General features: G+C 43.1%; 1 long non-coding RNA gene across 1 annotated transcript in view; it reads right to left on the reverse strand.

Moving 5' to 3' along the window:
- The window catches only part of LOC116138787, a 28486-nt gene extending 17343 nt beyond the window's left edge, over positions 1-11143 (reverse strand). The window contains exon 1 of the long non-coding RNA XR_004129350.1: positions 11088-11143. This is a non-coding gene — a long non-coding RNA (uncharacterized LOC116138787). The remainder of the gene's footprint in view (positions 1-11087) is intronic.
- Between the last annotated feature and the right edge of the window lie 6297 nt (positions 11144-17440).

Here is a 17440-nt window from a genome sequence, read left to right on the forward strand (position 1 = left end):
CAAAGTAGGACCTCCTTGCATTTGATGCCAAGTCATTCAGCATCTTCTAAGCCACCAGCTTGGTTCACAGCTGCTGCGGCAGAACATATTCAGCTTCAGCAGAGTAGATGTGCCATAGTTTCCTGCTTCCTTGACAGCCAACTGATTGCACCGTCATTCAGATAGAACACATAACCAGAGGTGCTTCTTACATCATCCAGGGATCCACCCCAATCACTGTCAATGTACCCCAACAACTTCAGACTTTCAGATTTCTAAACCAGATGCCTAACATGCTGGTTCCTTTCACATACCTCAGCACACGTTTGGCAGCTTTTAAATGAAATTCACTTGGGTTGCTCATAAATCTTGAGAGGTAACTTGCAGTGAACATAAGATCAGGTCTGGTGGCTATGTAATACAGAAACTTCCCACTAAGCTTCTGTATTTCCATTCATCTACACTCTCTGCACCATCTGTTTTGCTAATTCAGGTTGGGAACAGTGGAGTATTCACTGGTTTGCAATTCTCCATTCCAAACCTCAAAGAGAAGCTCGGTTGCATACCTTTATTTACATACAAAAATCTCACTAGCAACCTGATTATCTCCAGCCAAGAAAGTACTTATCAATCCCAAATCTGTCAATTCAAATTCAGCTTGCTATCCAACTTAAATGGTCCAATTCATCAGGATACTCCCTGTCACCAAACAGGTCATCAACATAGAGAGAAACCACAGCCACTCTTTCTAGTTTTCCTAATGTAGAGAGTGTGTTCATTAGGATTCTAGTGTATCCAAGGTTGCATAAATGGTCATTTATTTGGTTGTACCAGGCTTTAGGGCCTGCTTCAAGCCATACAAAGCTTCCTTAGTAGGTACACATAGTCCTCTTTCTTCAACCCTGTAGCCTTCAGGTTGCTCTACATACAACTCCTCTGAAATCCATCCATTCAGGAATGCTGACTTGACATTCAACTGGAAAATTTTCCAGTTGAAATGAGCTGCAAGAGCCAACAACAGCCTGATTGTGTCTTGCCTAGCAACCGGGGCAAAAGTTTCTGAAAAATCAATGCCTGGTTGCTATGCAAAACCCTTCACCACCAGCCTGCTTTGTGCTTGTAGATTGAGCCATCAGGGTTGATTTTTAGTTTGAAAATCCATTTCACCTGAATGACTTTTCTCTTTTCAGGTCTTGTACCAATTTCCAGGTTTGATTTTTATTGATCATGCCTAGTTCTTCCTGCATTGCAGCCCTCCACAATTCAGATTTTGTAGCATCAAAATAGCACTTGGTTCCACCACTGCCATATACACCTTTCAATACACATCAGCCAAAGTTCTAGTTCCTCTAACAGCATGATATCTTCCTTATCTGAATCTGCCTCTTGAATCAGTCCCTCATTCCTCTCATTCTGACTGATTCAGGTGCACATCAAACCTTTTTTCTTCCTAATTCCAGACTCACATTCATTAACCTTTATGTCCTTGTGATTACAATCCTTTTGGACTCAGGAACATAAACTCTATAAGCTTTAGAGTTGCTGTTGTAGCCTATAAATATCCCAATTTCAGCCTTGTCATCCAATTTGGACCTTTTGCTGGCTGGGATCATCACATAGGCTATGTTCCAAATTCTTTCAGGGTTCCCTATTGCTGGCTTGACTCCAGTCCATGCCTCAATTGGTTGTTGATGTTTGACTGCCCTGGTGGGCAGCCTATTCAACAAGAAAACTGCTGTATTAACAGCTTCTGCTAGAACACTTTAGGGAGATTCTTTCCAGCCATCATACACCTGGCCATTCTATAATGGTTCGGTTTCTTCTTTCACAAACGCCATTCTGTTGAGGGGTGTATGGTGCTGTGAATGCTACATGAATTCCAGCTAGGCTGCAGATTGTTTGAACTCATTTGAAGTGTACTCTGTTCCATTGTCACTTCTTACTATTTTGATCAAGGTTCCAGCTTCATTCTCACCAGCAACTTGAATGTTTGAACACAGCAAACTACTCATTTTTTGCTTCAAGAAATAAACCCAAGCCACCCTTGGAAGTCATCAATGAAGAGTACAAAGTACCTACTGCCATTTAAAGATTCAGTATTCATTGGACCACACACATCTGAGTGGATCAATTGCAGCTTGTGACTTGCTCTCCAGGTTTGATCCGAAGGGGATAGGCCCTACTGAGTTTGCCAAGCTGGCAGGCTGTGCATAAGGTCCTCTTCTATTCATTCTGGGCAAGTCTAATACCATATCTCTTGACTTGAGCTCTTTAATTCCAAGGTAATGAAAATGTCCTAGTCTTCTATGCCATAACTCAGATCTTCAACCTTGGTGATTAATGCTGAGTTTTCTGGTTCTTCTAGTCCAGAGGAAAAACTTTTACCCAGCATCCTTACACTCAACAACTCATTTCCCTCACTATCCTTTATAATGCATGAATGGTTTTGGAAAGCAATGTATAATTTCTCTCTAACATTTGACCTACACTTAACAAATTTATGCAATATCAGGTACAAATAGAACATTAGAAATAACCTTAGTTCCTGCTTGAGTTTGGACTGCCCATCTCCAATCCTCTTGCTTCCATATAGTCACCATTTCCAATCTTAACCTTGGAGCTATAGGTCCTGTCCAGCCTAACAAAATTTCCAGATTTGTGCCATGTGGTAATGCATCCGCTGTCTATCAGCCAAACATCTCTGCTAGTCTGCATTGAGTAGCATGAAGCTACAAATAGTGTTCTGGTTCACTGGTTTACTGCGGTCATCTGCACTTTGTGCTTGCTGTGGTGGCTGTGCAGCCTTGTTCCTACACACCTTTTCAATGTGGCCGAGTGCTTGCATCCCCTGCATTGAATCCCAAGCCTGAACCAGCACGTGCTGTCCGGATGTCCCTTCTTTTTACAGCGGGAACATGGTGGATAGTTTCTTCCTCCACTTGCTTTCCCACTGTCCACTAGCTCTCTCTTTTCCTCTTTATCCCAGCATATTTTCTATTACTTCCCTGCATATTCACTCCTTTTTGAGTAGCCAACATAGCACCTTCATTGAGTCCTCCTGCCTCATCAACCTTCTTTGTTCTAGGCCTGCAGGGCATGAACCAATTCAGTGAGGGTTTGGGAGAGATCTTTTGAATCTTCTAAGGAAGATATCTTGGACTCAAATCTTTTCAGAAGGCTGACCACACTTTCTCAACTACAATCTGTCGCTCATCTCAACTCCCAACAATCTGATTTTGTTCACCACACTCATGAGTCTATCTACATACTCTTTAACTTTCTCTACCCTGCATTCTCAGCATTTCAAACTCTCTGCGCAGGTTCATAACTTGCATGTTCGGGTTGTATCACTTCCCATGAACTCTTTTCTAAGTCTATCCCAAGCTTCGTTTGCAGTTTCACACGCCATTATCCTTGTAAATACAAGGTCTGTTACTGCTGAATGTATGTGAGAAAGAGCTCTGGAGCTTTGGACATTTCTCTTCATACATTCTCATTTGATTCAAAGTTGGGTTTGGACCAAGTTGAGGTGGCTGTTTCTCCTCTTCCACATATTGCCACAACCCTTGCCCTATTAGGTAGGCTCTCACTTCTAATAGCCCAAATGTGATACTGGTCCTCATGAACACTAGAGTGAGAGAGAAGCAGATTGAGTAGCCATGCACAAAAAAACTGGTTGCAGTTTTTGAAAGTTTTGTTCTGCGGAAAGGTTGAAGTTTGATGGTGATTTGGGATGAGTTTTTTTAGTGAACTTGCTAGATGATTGTTGGTTAATGAAGCTCTAATACCATGTTAGTTTTTGATATGTCGGTTGTACCAAGAAAAGAGAGAGAAGGAATGAAAAACTGGACTACTTTTCATTAGACAAAAGTCTGCATATAACATACTTTCACTGTACTGTTTCAATAACTATCAGAAACTTTTACTTAATCTCAGGTAAACCACTCAAGGCTAACAACTTCATTACAAAAAGCTGAGCCAACAAATGCAAAGATTAACATTAAAAATTACGGTAGTGTAGAACAAACTACTGAACCGTTGAAGCAACCCCATGCACTTCCATGCACAGCAAAAACATTTCAGTCTTTCATACATTTGGCAAACCATACTTCCAACACAGCATCAACCTTCAACACTATCAATTGGCCTGGTAATTTCCTTACTAAAAGCATAAACAGCAGCAACCTGGTTTAATCTATTCACTAAATGAAAGTCAACCGTCTTTCTCACTTCTACTGGGCAGTAACTAGGGTGAAAATCGAGCTAAGCTTGATTTTGGCTCGAACTCACTCGACATAGTCGAGTTGAGTTCAATCACTCTAGAACTTGAACTTGAATTGAACTTGAACTTGATTAAAGCTCGAATGCCGAATTCGATTGAAGTTCGTATTCTCAAACTCTAATAATGGAACTTGAATAAAACTTGAGTAAAACTCGATTATACGAATTTGAATTCAAACTTGAATTCCAATTTCAGGTACCAAATTCAATTCGAACTCGATTTCTCAGGCTCGTTAGGCTTAAACTCGAACTAAATTCGGTACTATAACACTTGAGTCGAGTTCAATTAACTCGACTGATTTCACCCTACCTGTAACAATTAAGTATTTGCATTGTATATTAAACAAAGCGAAGTCCATGACTAAGTTCTCCAATCACATGTTTGATTTGGTAAGTGCACTTGGATCACGAGGATCCTAATATATGAACTCTTGAACCGAATTAGACAATGTTGCAAGTACGATTGATGTTCAAACAGAAGATTTTTTAGATAATACAAGCAAATTCACAGGATTGGACAGTTATTATTGGGGTACTCCTCACAAACCACTCCATAATATTCGAAGGGGCGATGGCAGTACTGTGCAGATATGCATTAATACAAAATTTCTCATGCCCAGCAAATTTGAATGTCATGCTTAACCAACATTAAAGCTCTCATTGCATTTGGACCCAGGACCCTCTTTATTTCCATAACCTGGATAATTCCAGTGTGAAACCGTATTTTTTCAACCAAAGACAGCCCTACTTCCGCCGCTAATTTCTCTATCTCCCACCTATCAAATGGATTAGAAGTTTTTGGGTTACATGAATTTCCCTTTCTTCTTCAGCATGTTCCTTGCACTTCTCAGAAAGCTATCACCAGATTTTGATGCATCCTTAGAAAAATAAAAATAAAAATGTCCATTGTTATCCGTGGACTAAATAAATTTACCTTGTCGATCCTTTAAAAAAATTTGAAGCTTGTTTTAGATAACTACGTTTAGCTAACTCACTCAATTTGCTGATAGCTGTTTCCTTGTACATGAAACCTGCATGAGGAAATTAACGACAATTCGATCGAATGAATTGTTGATAGCTGTTTTCCTGTACGCTCCTTCAGCTCTATCAAGTTTAAGTTTGCTCTGGAATAATTTTGCATTAACATTTCTAGTATTTCCAGGATCAGAAGATACAAAAGTTTAGAATCAATACGTCGAACATATACATTTATAAAAAAAATAAAATTAAACAGGCTCTTAGTTCTTTATACACTGGAGTCGCGACGAGAAGAAAGTGGCAATCATGTGTGGCAGTAGAGCCAAAAGCATAGGCCAAGCATGCTGCAAAGGAGAAATCTCCCTCCCCCGCCAGTAGTATTTGGTGAGCACTGCTATATGCTTTATTTTTTCTCTCCTGCATTTACTACACTAAACCCTTCCAAGTTTGCATCCTTTCTGAAATTACTTAGCCATAAACTTATATCCAAGTTTAATTGAAGAATATAATTATGTCAAGAGGTATTATATACAGCCAAAAAACTCTTGGTTAGATTCACGATTCATTATCTGTGATTGGAGAATGTCTCTAGTTTTTTCATTTCCTTAAATCACTTATCTAGGGAAACGCAGAGTAGATACAGTGGAAAATGAAAGGATATGTCATGGATTATCAATTAATAGTAAATTCCAATCCACTTTCTAATTTAATGTCACTCAAAAACAGTGGCATTATCCCTATTGGATAAGTCAAGGATTATCTTCACTTCTTTCACCAAACTGTCCGTTAAACTGACAAATTAAGTACTTAGCATAGAAGGAAATAGAGTTGACAATGAAGTATCCGAAGAAAAAACAACAACTAAAATGCTTAATGCGTAATTGCAAAATTATCAATTCTTGGGGAAGAACTATTAACTCGACATTCAAATGAATTTCCCTGCAAGCACAACTGTGCATTTTGAAGTAGTAACAGAGAGAAAGAAATGCAACATTTATTGCGATTTGTAGGAAACATTAGAAAGTTCTGTATCCACCACAGCCAATTGATTCCACCATCAAAAGCTGTTAAAGTTGTTCAAATCAAAAGGTATGATGCCAACAGAGGATTCGTAGTTATATATCTCTTTATTTTTTTCTATAAATTGATTACATAGGATAGGAGATTTTAATATTTTATCATTCCTTGAATAAATAATCTGAAATAATGAAACAAATGATTAATAATAAGATCATAAACTAATATTAAATTTGAACAGAAATACTGCAGAACATAATCATTAACAGTCAGGATACTACTTGGAAATATATAATTATTTATATACAAACTTGTAGCTCAAGTAAAAGACAATCTGAACTGGGAGCTGGCCTTGGTCAGCAGAGCTTCAACTTTATTATTATTCATTTTCTGATGCCTTAGCAAATTGAATGTCACTGTTGAAGGTTGGTGCTGTGCTGGAAAGTATGGTTGCTGAAAGTTTGAAGCTTTTTGCTGTTGCAAATGGACGTGCATGGTGTGTTCTAGAGTTCAATAGTTTAAGTCCTTTGTAAATTTAAGTTAATTTTTAATTTTGTGACTCAGCTTATTTTGTAATGAAGTTGTTAAACTGAGTGGTTTTAGCTAAGATTAAGAAAAAGTCTCTGATAGTTGTTGAAACAGTGAGCAAAAGTATGTTATATGCAGACTTTGTCTAATGAAAATCAATCCAGTTTTTCATTCCTTTTTCTCTTTCTTTGCACAACTGGCATTAACAAAACACTAAACATGGTATCAGAGCTGCATTAACCAACTATCATCTAAAAATTCACTCAAAAACTCATCCCAAATCACCAATCTTCCGCAAGAACAAAAACTTCCAAAAAACTGCAACCAGTTTTTACATGGCTACTCAATCGGCTTCCCTCTCACCTCCAGTGTGTCAATGGAGACCAGTATCACATCTGGGCTGTTAGAATGGAGAGCCTACCTAAGAGGGCAAGGGCTGTGGCTATATGTGGAAGAGGAGAAACAACCACCATAGCTTGGTCCAAACCCAACCTTGAATCAAATGAGGAGTATGAGGAAATGTCAAAAGCTCCAAGAGCCCTTTCTCACTACATTCTCCGAGTAACAGACCTTGTTTTTACAAGGATAATGCATGTGAAGCTGCAAAGGAAGTTGGGATAGATTGGAGAGAAGAGGTCATGGGAGTGATACAACCCGAAACATGCAAGTCATGAACCTGCACAGAGAGTTTGAAATGCCTGAGGGAATGCAAGAGTTAGAGAAAGTTAAAGAGTATGTAGATAGATCATGAGTGTGGTGAACAAAATCAGGGTTGTTGGGAGTTGAGATGGGTGACAAAGATGATGAGTTGAGAAAGTGTTGGTCAGCCTACCAGAAAGATTGAGTCCAAGATATCCTCCTTAGAGGATTCAAAAGATCTCTCCCAAATTAGTCTCATGAATTGGTTCATGCCTGCGGCCCAAGAACAAAGAAAGTTGATGAGGCAGGAGGACTCAAATGAAGGTGCTAGTTGGCTGTCAAAAGGGAGTAAACATGCAGGGATGTAATAGAAAATATGCTGGAGATAGAGAGGAAAAAGAGAAGGCTAGTGTTAGTGGGGAAGAGGAGAGTGGAGGAAGAAAATTATCCATCATGTTCCCAGCAAAAAGAAAGGACATCCAGACAGCAAGTGCTGGTCAGGCCTGGGATTAAAGAGCCTCAAGTCAAGGGACATGGTATATAGACCTACTCGAGATAGGAGAGAAGAGGACTTTGTGCACAGCTTGCCAGCTTGGCAAATCAGCAGGGCCTTATTCCCTTTAGATCAAGCCTGGAGAGCAAGTCACAAGCTGCAATTGATCTACGCGATGTGTGTGGTCCAATGAAGACTGGAATCTTTAAAGGAGCAGGTACTTTGTAACTTTTCATAGAGACTTCCAAGGGTGGCTTGGGTTTATTTCTTGAAGCAGAAAAAAAGAAGTGGCTGGCTATGTTCAACAATTTAAGTTGCTGGTGGAGAATGAAGCTGGAACCTTGATCAAAACAGTAAGGAGTGACAATGGAACGGAGTACACTTCAAATGAGTTCAAGACAATCTGAGCCTAGCTGGAATTCAACAGCAGTTCACAGTAGCATACACCCCTCAACAGAATGGTGTTTGTGAAAGAAGAAAACCGAACTATGGAAATGGCCAGGGTATGATGGTTGGAAAGAACCTCCCTAAAGTGTTCTGGGCGAGCGAAGTTGTTAATATAGCAGTTTCCTACTGAATAGGCTGCCACCAGGGTAGTCAAACATCAAACACCAATTGAGGCATGGAGTGGAGTCAAGCCAACAGTAGGGAACCTGAAAGAATTTGGAAGCATAGCCTATGTGATGATCCTAGCTAGCAAAAGGTCCAAACTGGATGACAAGACAGAAATTGGGATATTATAGGCTACAGCAGCAACTCTAAAGCTTATAGAGTTTATGTTCCTGAGTCCAAGAGGATTGTAATCACAAGGGACATAAAGGTTGATGAATGTGGAGTCTGGAACTGGGAAGAAAAAAGGGGATTGATGTGCAAGCTGAATCATGTCAAGAAGAGAGAATGAGGTTCTGATTCAAGAGGCAGATTTGATGAGGAAGAGAAAACATTCTGTTAGAGGAATTAGAACTCTGGCTGATGTGTATGAAAGGTGCAAGTGGCAGTGGTGGAACAAAGATGCTATTTTGATGTGCAAAATCTGAATATGGAGGGCTGCAATGCAGGAAGAACTGAGCATGATGACAAAAATCAAACCTGGAAATTAGTACCAAGACCTGAAAAAAGGAATTTATTAGGTGAAATGGATTTCAAACTGAAAATTCACCTTGTGGCTCAATTCTCAAGCACAAAGCAGGCTGGTGGTGAAGGGTTTTGCACAGCAACCAGGCATTGATTTTTCAGAAACTTTTGCCCCGGTTGCTAGGCAAGACACAATCAGGTGCTATTGGCACTTGCAGCTCAGTTCAACTGGAAAATTTCCAGTTGGATGTCAAGTCAAATTCCTAAATGGATGGATTTTAGAGGAGCTGGTATGTAGAGTAACCGAAGGCTAAAGGTTGAAGGAAAGGAGGAAGATGTGTACCTACTAAGAAGGCCTGTATGGCTTGAAGCAGGCCCCTAAAACCTGGTACAGCTGAATAAATGACATTTATGTAGCCTTAGATACACTAGAAGTCCTAATGAACACATCTTTACATTAGGAAAACTGAGAAGAGACGAGTGCTGTGGTTTCTCTATATGTGATGACTGGTGGTGATAGGGAGTAATCCTAATGAATTGGACCAGTTTAAGTGGATATGCAAGCTGAATTGAAATGACAGATTGGGATTGATGAAGTACTTCCTTGGCATGGAGAAAATTAGGCAGTTGGTGAGATTTTTTGTATGTCAACAAAGTTATGCAACGAGATCTCTTGAGGTTGGAATGGAGAATTGCAAACCAGTGAATACTCCACTGGTTCCCAACCTAAAATAAGCAAAACAGATGGTTGTAGAGACGGTAGATGAAGGGAAATACAGAAGTGTTAGTGGGAAGTTTGCATATTACATAGCCACCAGACCCTGATCTAATGTTCACTGCAAGCTACCTCTCAAGGTTTATGAGCAATCCAAGTGAATTGCACTAAAGCTGCCAAACGTGTGTGAGGTATGTGAAAGGAAACCAGCATGTTAGGCATCTAGTTTAGGAAATATGAAAGTTTGAGGTTGTGGGTACTTTAACAGTGGTTTGGGTGGATCCCTGGATGATGCTAGGAGCACATGGTTATGTGTTCTATCTGAATAAGGGTGCAATCAGTTGGCTGTCAAGGAAGTAGGAAACTGTGGCACAGTCTACTGTGAAGCTAAATACGTCTTGCCGCAGCAGCTGTGAACTAGGCTGTGTGGCTTAGGAAGATGGTAAATGATTTGCATCAAGTGCAAGGTGGTCCTACTTTGATTTTATGTGATAACTAGTCGGTGTTGCAATGGAAAGAATCTTATACTCCCGAGTAGAACTAAGCATATTAAGATAAGTATCATGCTGTTAGGGAAGCTGAACAGTGTGGAGAAGTAATTTAGTGCACTGCAGAGGGGAAGATCAAGTCGCTGACATTATGACAAAGGCATTGTGCAAATCCAAGTTGAAGCCTTAAGGCTAGAACTTGGTGTTTCTAACCAAAGCACCAAGGTGGAGTGTTAAAGGTTGGTGCTGTGCTGGAAGTTATGGTTGCTGAAAGTTTGAAGCTATTTGCTATTGTAGATGGACGTGCATGGTGCTGTTCTAGAGTCAGTAGTTTAAGTCTTTTGTAAATTTTGAATTTGTTGACTCAGCTTATTTTAATGAAGTTGTTAAACTTGAGTGGTTTAGCTAGATTAAGTAAAAGTCACTGATAGTTGTGAAACAGTAAGCAAAAGTATGTTATATGCAGACTTTGTCTAATGAAATTCAGTCCAGTTTTTCATCCTTTTTCTCTTTTCTTTGCACAACCGGCATTAACAAAAACAACAGTCATGCATAAACCAACAGGAAAAAAGCTTATTGAATTTGTGCCAAAAGCCTCTCTTATTTTCATAACCGGATAATCCGATTTGTAAAACCATGTTTTTTCAACCAAAGACAGCCCTACTTCGCTGCTAATTCTCTATCTCCACACCTATCAAATGGATCAGCCATTTATGGGTTACATGAACTTCCCCCTTTTCCTTAGCATGTTCCCTGCATGCTTAGAAAGCCTCAACCAGGGTTTGATGCATCCTTAAAAAAAAAGGAATGTCCATTATTATCCATGATTAATAAATTACCTGGTCGATCCTCCAAATAAAATGTTGAAGCTAGTTTTTAGATAATACTAACTTACCCAATTTGTAGAGAGTCATGTTCCCTGAAAAAGAAACCTGCATGAGGAAAATTAAAAGACAATTCGATCGAATGATTTGCCACGTAAAAGAGGGTAAGGGCTAGGTATTGGCATCTACTCCAGCACAATTGTACATCCACGCTTCTCCAGCCCTATCAAGTTTGAGTTTGCACACGAGTATTTCTGAGTTAACATTTCTAGTATTCCACGATCAAACGATACAAAGGTTTTAGAATCAATAAGTCCAACATAAAAATTTATAAGCAAATATAAAATTAACAGGCTCTTCGGTTTTATACCTCTGGAGTCGAGAGAAGTGGCAATCATATGGTAGCAAAGCCAAAAGCTTTGGCCAAGCATGCTGCAAAAGAGAAATCTCCCTCCCCCACCAGTAGTATTTGGTGAGCACTGCCTATAATGCTGTTATTTTCTCTCTCCTTCATTCATTACATTAAAACCTTCCATAGTTATTTGTTATGCCTGGGAAAGTAAGGGCTGACGTGGGAAAGTCACGTGAAGAGTGACCTGCTCCCATCAGAGCAACAAGCACATGTCAGACTGCCAAATGATATGGAGCTCACATGTGTCCCTTTCCCCTGCAATAAATCCTGCAAAATCAGCTTGGGAAGAGTGCAATGGGACATAAAGCCGGATTATATCCTGACAATCACACCAACCCATGGATTTAATGATGATTACACGCTTCAGTTTGATATAAAGAAGAAGACCCCTTCACTAAGGGGATTCAGCCATTCGCACTAAAAAACTCTCTCTCTCTCCCTGTAAACAACACATTACTTTTTCCAAATCTTTTGTAAGTCAGTTCGCTGTTGCGACCTGACCCAACACATCAATATCAATACAAATCAGTGGACGTAGGACTTGCTACCTTAGCATCTGAACCACTTTAAAAACTCTCTTTGCATTTATTTCGCTTTTATATTCATATCACGTGTGCTTCTTGACCAATCAACGCTGCGCACGTGACAATTAGTTGGTGCCAAAATCCAGCATCAACAGTTTGGCGCTAGAAGGAGGGCGGATTTAGTGTCTACCCTTCATCAGGAGAATCTTCGACCCATTGGTCCTACAGCTACAAATGGCCCGTCAATCTGAACCTGAGCAAGCTAACCAGCGTGCTGAAGGAGTCCCCTTAGCTAGAGGGACACACCTTCCAACATACTCCAGTTTCGAAAATGCTGCTGGGGATATCCTGGCAGCTCCGCCAACTCGACATGCTATCAGAAGCTACTTGGAGAGGTTCGACAATACTCTCCAGACGGTCAACTAGAGGCTGGACCGTTTGGACCAAGGCATTCATCTACGACAGTCGGGACGGTACAACCGTCAAAGACGCCTGTAGGTCACCCGAAAGGGCGGCAAAGGGTGATAGCCCGTGCCGCAAGCACTACAGCACGTAGGCGCAAGGGTAAGCAAGTGGCAAAAAAGTAAGCCTACGGGCTCCCAAGGACCAGCGAATACAAAAGGCGCACGGAGGAGCAGGGTGTGGCCAAAGCTGGACTCGGTGAAAAAGTGAATCTCGAGAGCTGTCCATGCCACGTCGCAGGCAAACCCAAGCGAAAAATGCTGGGCGCGAGATCTGATTCCTATCACCACCGTAGAACGATCCTGATCGTTATCATGCCGGTGGCCCCCACACCTCGCAAGGGCGGTTAGTACCACCGCGAGGGTGGTGAAAATACCCCGCACCAACCAGCCTTCACACGCCTTAGTCAGCTCGGGTGTCAAGTGCGACGGAAATGCCGGCCGAGGCGAGGAGGAATCGACCTCCGGACTTTCCTGAACCGCAACACGATAAGGCTGAGCTCGCACGGGTGATGAAAGCAATCCCGATGGCTCCGTACCACAAATGAGGAGCTATAGGTGACATGGCAGGGTAAGGGAGCAGCAAAATGAACAGGCGCAGGTCGCCTCTGCATCACCTTTTTCTCTCGAAGTGCTAGCTGCTCCACTTCTACCAGGTTCAGGATGCCAGACATGACAACCGTTTGATGGAAACTATGATTCGCAAGGATCATTTATATGAGAGTTCAATGAACTGATGGAGAGCTCCACCAGGTTTCGGACCTTGCAAAATGTCGTTGTTTGGCCGACGCTGACTTCTCACGCGAAGCGGGTGGTAAGGTCGCTCCCAGCGGGATCGATCAGTTCGTGGCCCAGATGAGCACGACGTTCCTGCGGCATTTTCAAGCCAATCGAAAGTTTTCAATGCCTTGAGCTACCTCAGCAAAATAAGGCAAGAAAGAGACGAATCCCTACAGTCTTACATTGACTGTTTCCAAGGGAACTCAACAAGGTGACCCACGCTCCAGAAGAGTCCATCCGAACACTTAAATGCTGGAGTTCGCCCGCAAAAACGACCTGTGAAAGAACTGCAGGCTGAGGACAAGTTTCCCTCACAGATTCTATAACCTGGCAGAAAAGTATCTCCGAATAAAGAATTCATTGGCAGGTGCTCGCTGTCGCGATCACGACACTTCCAGTAGCATGTCTGGTCGGGGGATAATAGGAGGATGATCGCAAAGAAGAAGACATTGACGATCAGCGGGAAGAAGGGAAGAAAAGAACCCCTTACGAGCAGAAAAAGTCCTATGCTCTGTTCCTCGTCGCAACCAGGACAGGACTCAATACACTCCGCTAAACGTGTCCATTTGTAATCCTCGACAAAATCGAGGAGGCCAGCCTGCTTGGTGAGCCCGAACCCATGAAAACCCCTGCTACGGCCAGAAACAACAAAAAATATTGTCGTTACCATCAGGATAATGGGATCTCATTGATGAATGCCGAGCTATAAAGCAGGCTATCGAAGAGCTCATCAAGAAGGGGCACTTCAAGGAGTACATTGATGACTCCCAAAGAAAACCAAGGGGGGAGCAAAAGAAAAAAGCGTCATGATCGCAGCGGGGTATAGCAGTGTGAACATAATTTTCGAAGGTCCCACCTTGCGGGAAACACGCGAGGAGCGCAGGAGGAAAGGTATGCCGCGAAGCGCATCACGACCCGATCAGGGTAATGAACACTTCGCAGCGACCTCAAAAAGCCAGAAAGGAAGGAGGAACGATCACCTTCTGCGAGGAGAGAGAGAGGCAGCTCGCTTGCACCAGAGCATCCTATGAGGATGCTCTGGTGATCACGCCCTGATAGGGTGTCATAATGTCTGCAGAATGCTTGTAGACAACGAAGCGCTGTGAACATCCTGTCAAGTCCATTTCGATAGAATGAACTAGTCGAGGCGACCTGAAGTAGCCCTCGATGCCTCTATACGGTTTTACAGGGGATCCACCTGATCCCCAACGGAACAATCCAGCTGCCAGTCACGCTCGGCGACCACAATTGAGGTGACTAGGGTTACCGAATTTTTGGTCGTGGACTGCCCATCGGCTAATGGAATCTTGGGGTGACCTCTACGAGAACTTCAGGGCAAGTCACTTATATTTATCATCTCAAGATGAAGTTCCCCACCCTCCACCGGGGATAGGGGAGGTGAGCGGATCGCAAAGCGCATGTCGCGAAATGCTATGTTAAAAGCGATCCAAATGGCCGACAAGGGAAAGGGCACTTCGCGATGTTGCTCACCAGGCTATGGCGATCAGCCGGATGCGAGCAACAGCCTGGTTCGGCAGAGGATAGATAGATCCCGCGAATTCAGGAAATCCCCCGAGCGGCCCAGTTGAGGATCTGTCCGAAGTTTCGGTTGATCCAAAGAGGCTGAGCCGAGTGCTAAAGATCGGAAGCTGTCTCAACCCTCAGCTCGCTTCCGAGCTGGTAGCTTCTGAAGGAGAACATTGACTCGTGTTCGCTTGGTCGCATGTAGATGGTCAGGATCAGCCCGGACATATTTTCCATTCACTGAACGTCAGCAGTGAAGCCAAGCCAGTTCGCCAAAAAAAAAGGGGCGATGGATCCGAAGCGGTACGCCACACTAAAATCAGAAGAGGGAGAACCTTCTTCCGAAATGGATCCATTCGCGAGGCTCTCTACCCGACCTGGGTTGCAACCCGCGGTCTGGTAAAGAAGCCAAAGGCAAGTGGCGGACCTGTGGTAGACTTCAGCGGACCTCAACAAGAGCTTGCCCGAAAGACAGCTTCCCCTGCCAAGAATTCGATCAGCTCGTTGATGCTACCTCGGGGCACGAGCTGTTAAGCTTCATGGATGCATACTCGGGGTACATTCAAATCCCGATGTTAGGCCAGATGAGGAGGCATACGACCTTCATTACAGACCGGGGGCTATACTTGTACAAAGTCATGCCTTTCGGCCTCAAGAATGCGGGGTGTGACCTATCAGAGGTTGGTCAACCGAATGTTCTCCGATCAGATCGGGGAGGACAATAGAGGTCTATGTGGACGACATGCTGGTCAAATCCCAGGTCGCCTCAGAACATATGCGCATCTCGCTGAGATTTTTGACATTACTCGACTCTACAGAATGAAGCTGAACCCTTCAAATGTTCATTCGGGGGTATCGTCAGGAAAGTTTCCGGATATATGGTCAATCAGCGGGGCAAGAGAATAAACCCCGAGAAGATTCAAGCTCTGCTCGATATGGAGAGCACCCGACCAGTAAAAAGCAGGTCATGAGTCTGAACAGGCGAATAGCGGCACTTAGTCACTTCACTATCAAGGCTAACAAACCGCTGTTTACCATTCTTCAGCGTCCTAAAGGTCAATAAGAAATTCAAGTGGACTATCGAATGGAGCAGGCATTCCAGGTTATAAAAAGAACATCTTGGGAAGCCACCTCTCCTCTCTAAGCCTTTTCCACAGGAGATCTTGCTCATCTACCGTCCGTGTCTCAGTCGCGGTCAGTGCAGCTTTAATACGGGGAAGAGGGGGAAAAGGCTCAGTGGCCAGTAGATATGCAAGTAAGCGTCTATCGGATGCCGAGCTGCGGTATCTAGAAATGGAGCGACTAGCTTTTGCTCTGCTGGTCGCGTCTAGAAAACTGTGACCTTACTTCCATGCCCATACGATCAATGTAATGACAAATTACCCCTCAGGTAGGTCCTCCAGAAATAGAGGCCTCGGGGTAAACTGATCAAATGGGCCATGTAATTGAGCCAGTTCGACCCTAAAGTATAAGCCCAGGTCGACCATCAAAGGGCAGGCTGTTGCAGACTTCATCTCGGAATTTTCCTATCTCCCAAGCGAGCAACAGCCTAGCGAAGTCGGGCAAGAAAAGTATTCAGAACCTGTCAACCTGGAACTCTATGTCGATGAGTTATCAAATAGGAAAAGAGCAGGTGAGGGTCTTCTCCTTGTGAGCCCGAGGGGGCTCGAATTCATGGTATTCTCCGGTTTGGGTTTAAAGCGACCAACAATGAGGCGAGTATGAAGCCCTGCTCGTCGGGTTGCGACTTGCCAAAGAAATGGGTGCAACCGCGATCAGCATTTACGGCGACTCTATGTTGGTCGTCAACCAAATCCTAGGGGAATACCAAGGCAAGGAAGAAAAACATGGTCCGCTACCGAAAGAGGCTAAGACCTCTCTAGGGTCGGTTTAAGCACTTGAAATCGCTCAGATCCCAGAGAGAGCCAATTTCTATAGCGGACGCCTTGGCAAAAAATAGCCTCGTCGTTAGATTTGAGGCTACTGAAACATTCCTATTGTTTCGTCGATGCTCCAAACTATCAGCTCGACCGAACAGGCCTGTGAATGTGGTTTTTAGCTGGATTTCCGGGTGACTCCCGTTTGTCAATACTCAAGGATGGGACCTTGCCGAGCGACAAGGTCGAGGCAAAGGGTCCTACGGTAAGGTCTGCTTGTTTCACACTCATCGGGGATCAGCTGTACAGGAGAGGATTCAGTGCCCTTCTCCTCCGATGTGTAACCAGTGAAGAAGCAGACTACATCATGAGGGAAATTCATGAGGGATCTGCGGTAACCACACAGCGCTCGATCTCTTGCGAACAAGGTTGGTCGTCAGGGATATTATTGGCCCAGATCCAAGAAGATGCGCACAATTTTGTCAAAAAATGTGACAAGTGCCAGCGGTTCGCGAACATTCTGCGACGAGCCCCATCTCACGAGCTAATTACTATGTCTAGCCCTGACCATTTTCCATGTGGGGGGATCGACCTTACGGTCCCATGCCAGTCAAGAAAGGGAGGGGGTCAAGTATGCCGTGGTCGTGGTAGACTATTTCACAAAAATGGTTGAAGCCGAAACGCTAGCCGCGATCACGATTAGAAAGCTAAAAGACTTCGTTTTCAAGAAACATAGTGTGCGCTACGGAATTCTCACACCTCATCTCGGATAATGGAAAGCAATTCGATAATGAGGAGTTCAAGCAGTTCTGCGACGAGCTGGGCATCCATAAAAAATTTGCCTCA

This window comes from Pistacia vera, unplaced genomic scaffold (genome assembly GCF_008641045.1).
Source record: "Pistacia vera cultivar Batoury unplaced genomic scaffold, PisVer_v2 Contig344, whole genome shotgun sequence".
Taxonomy (NCBI): Eukaryota; Viridiplantae; Streptophyta; class Magnoliopsida; order Sapindales; family Anacardiaceae; genus Pistacia; species Pistacia vera.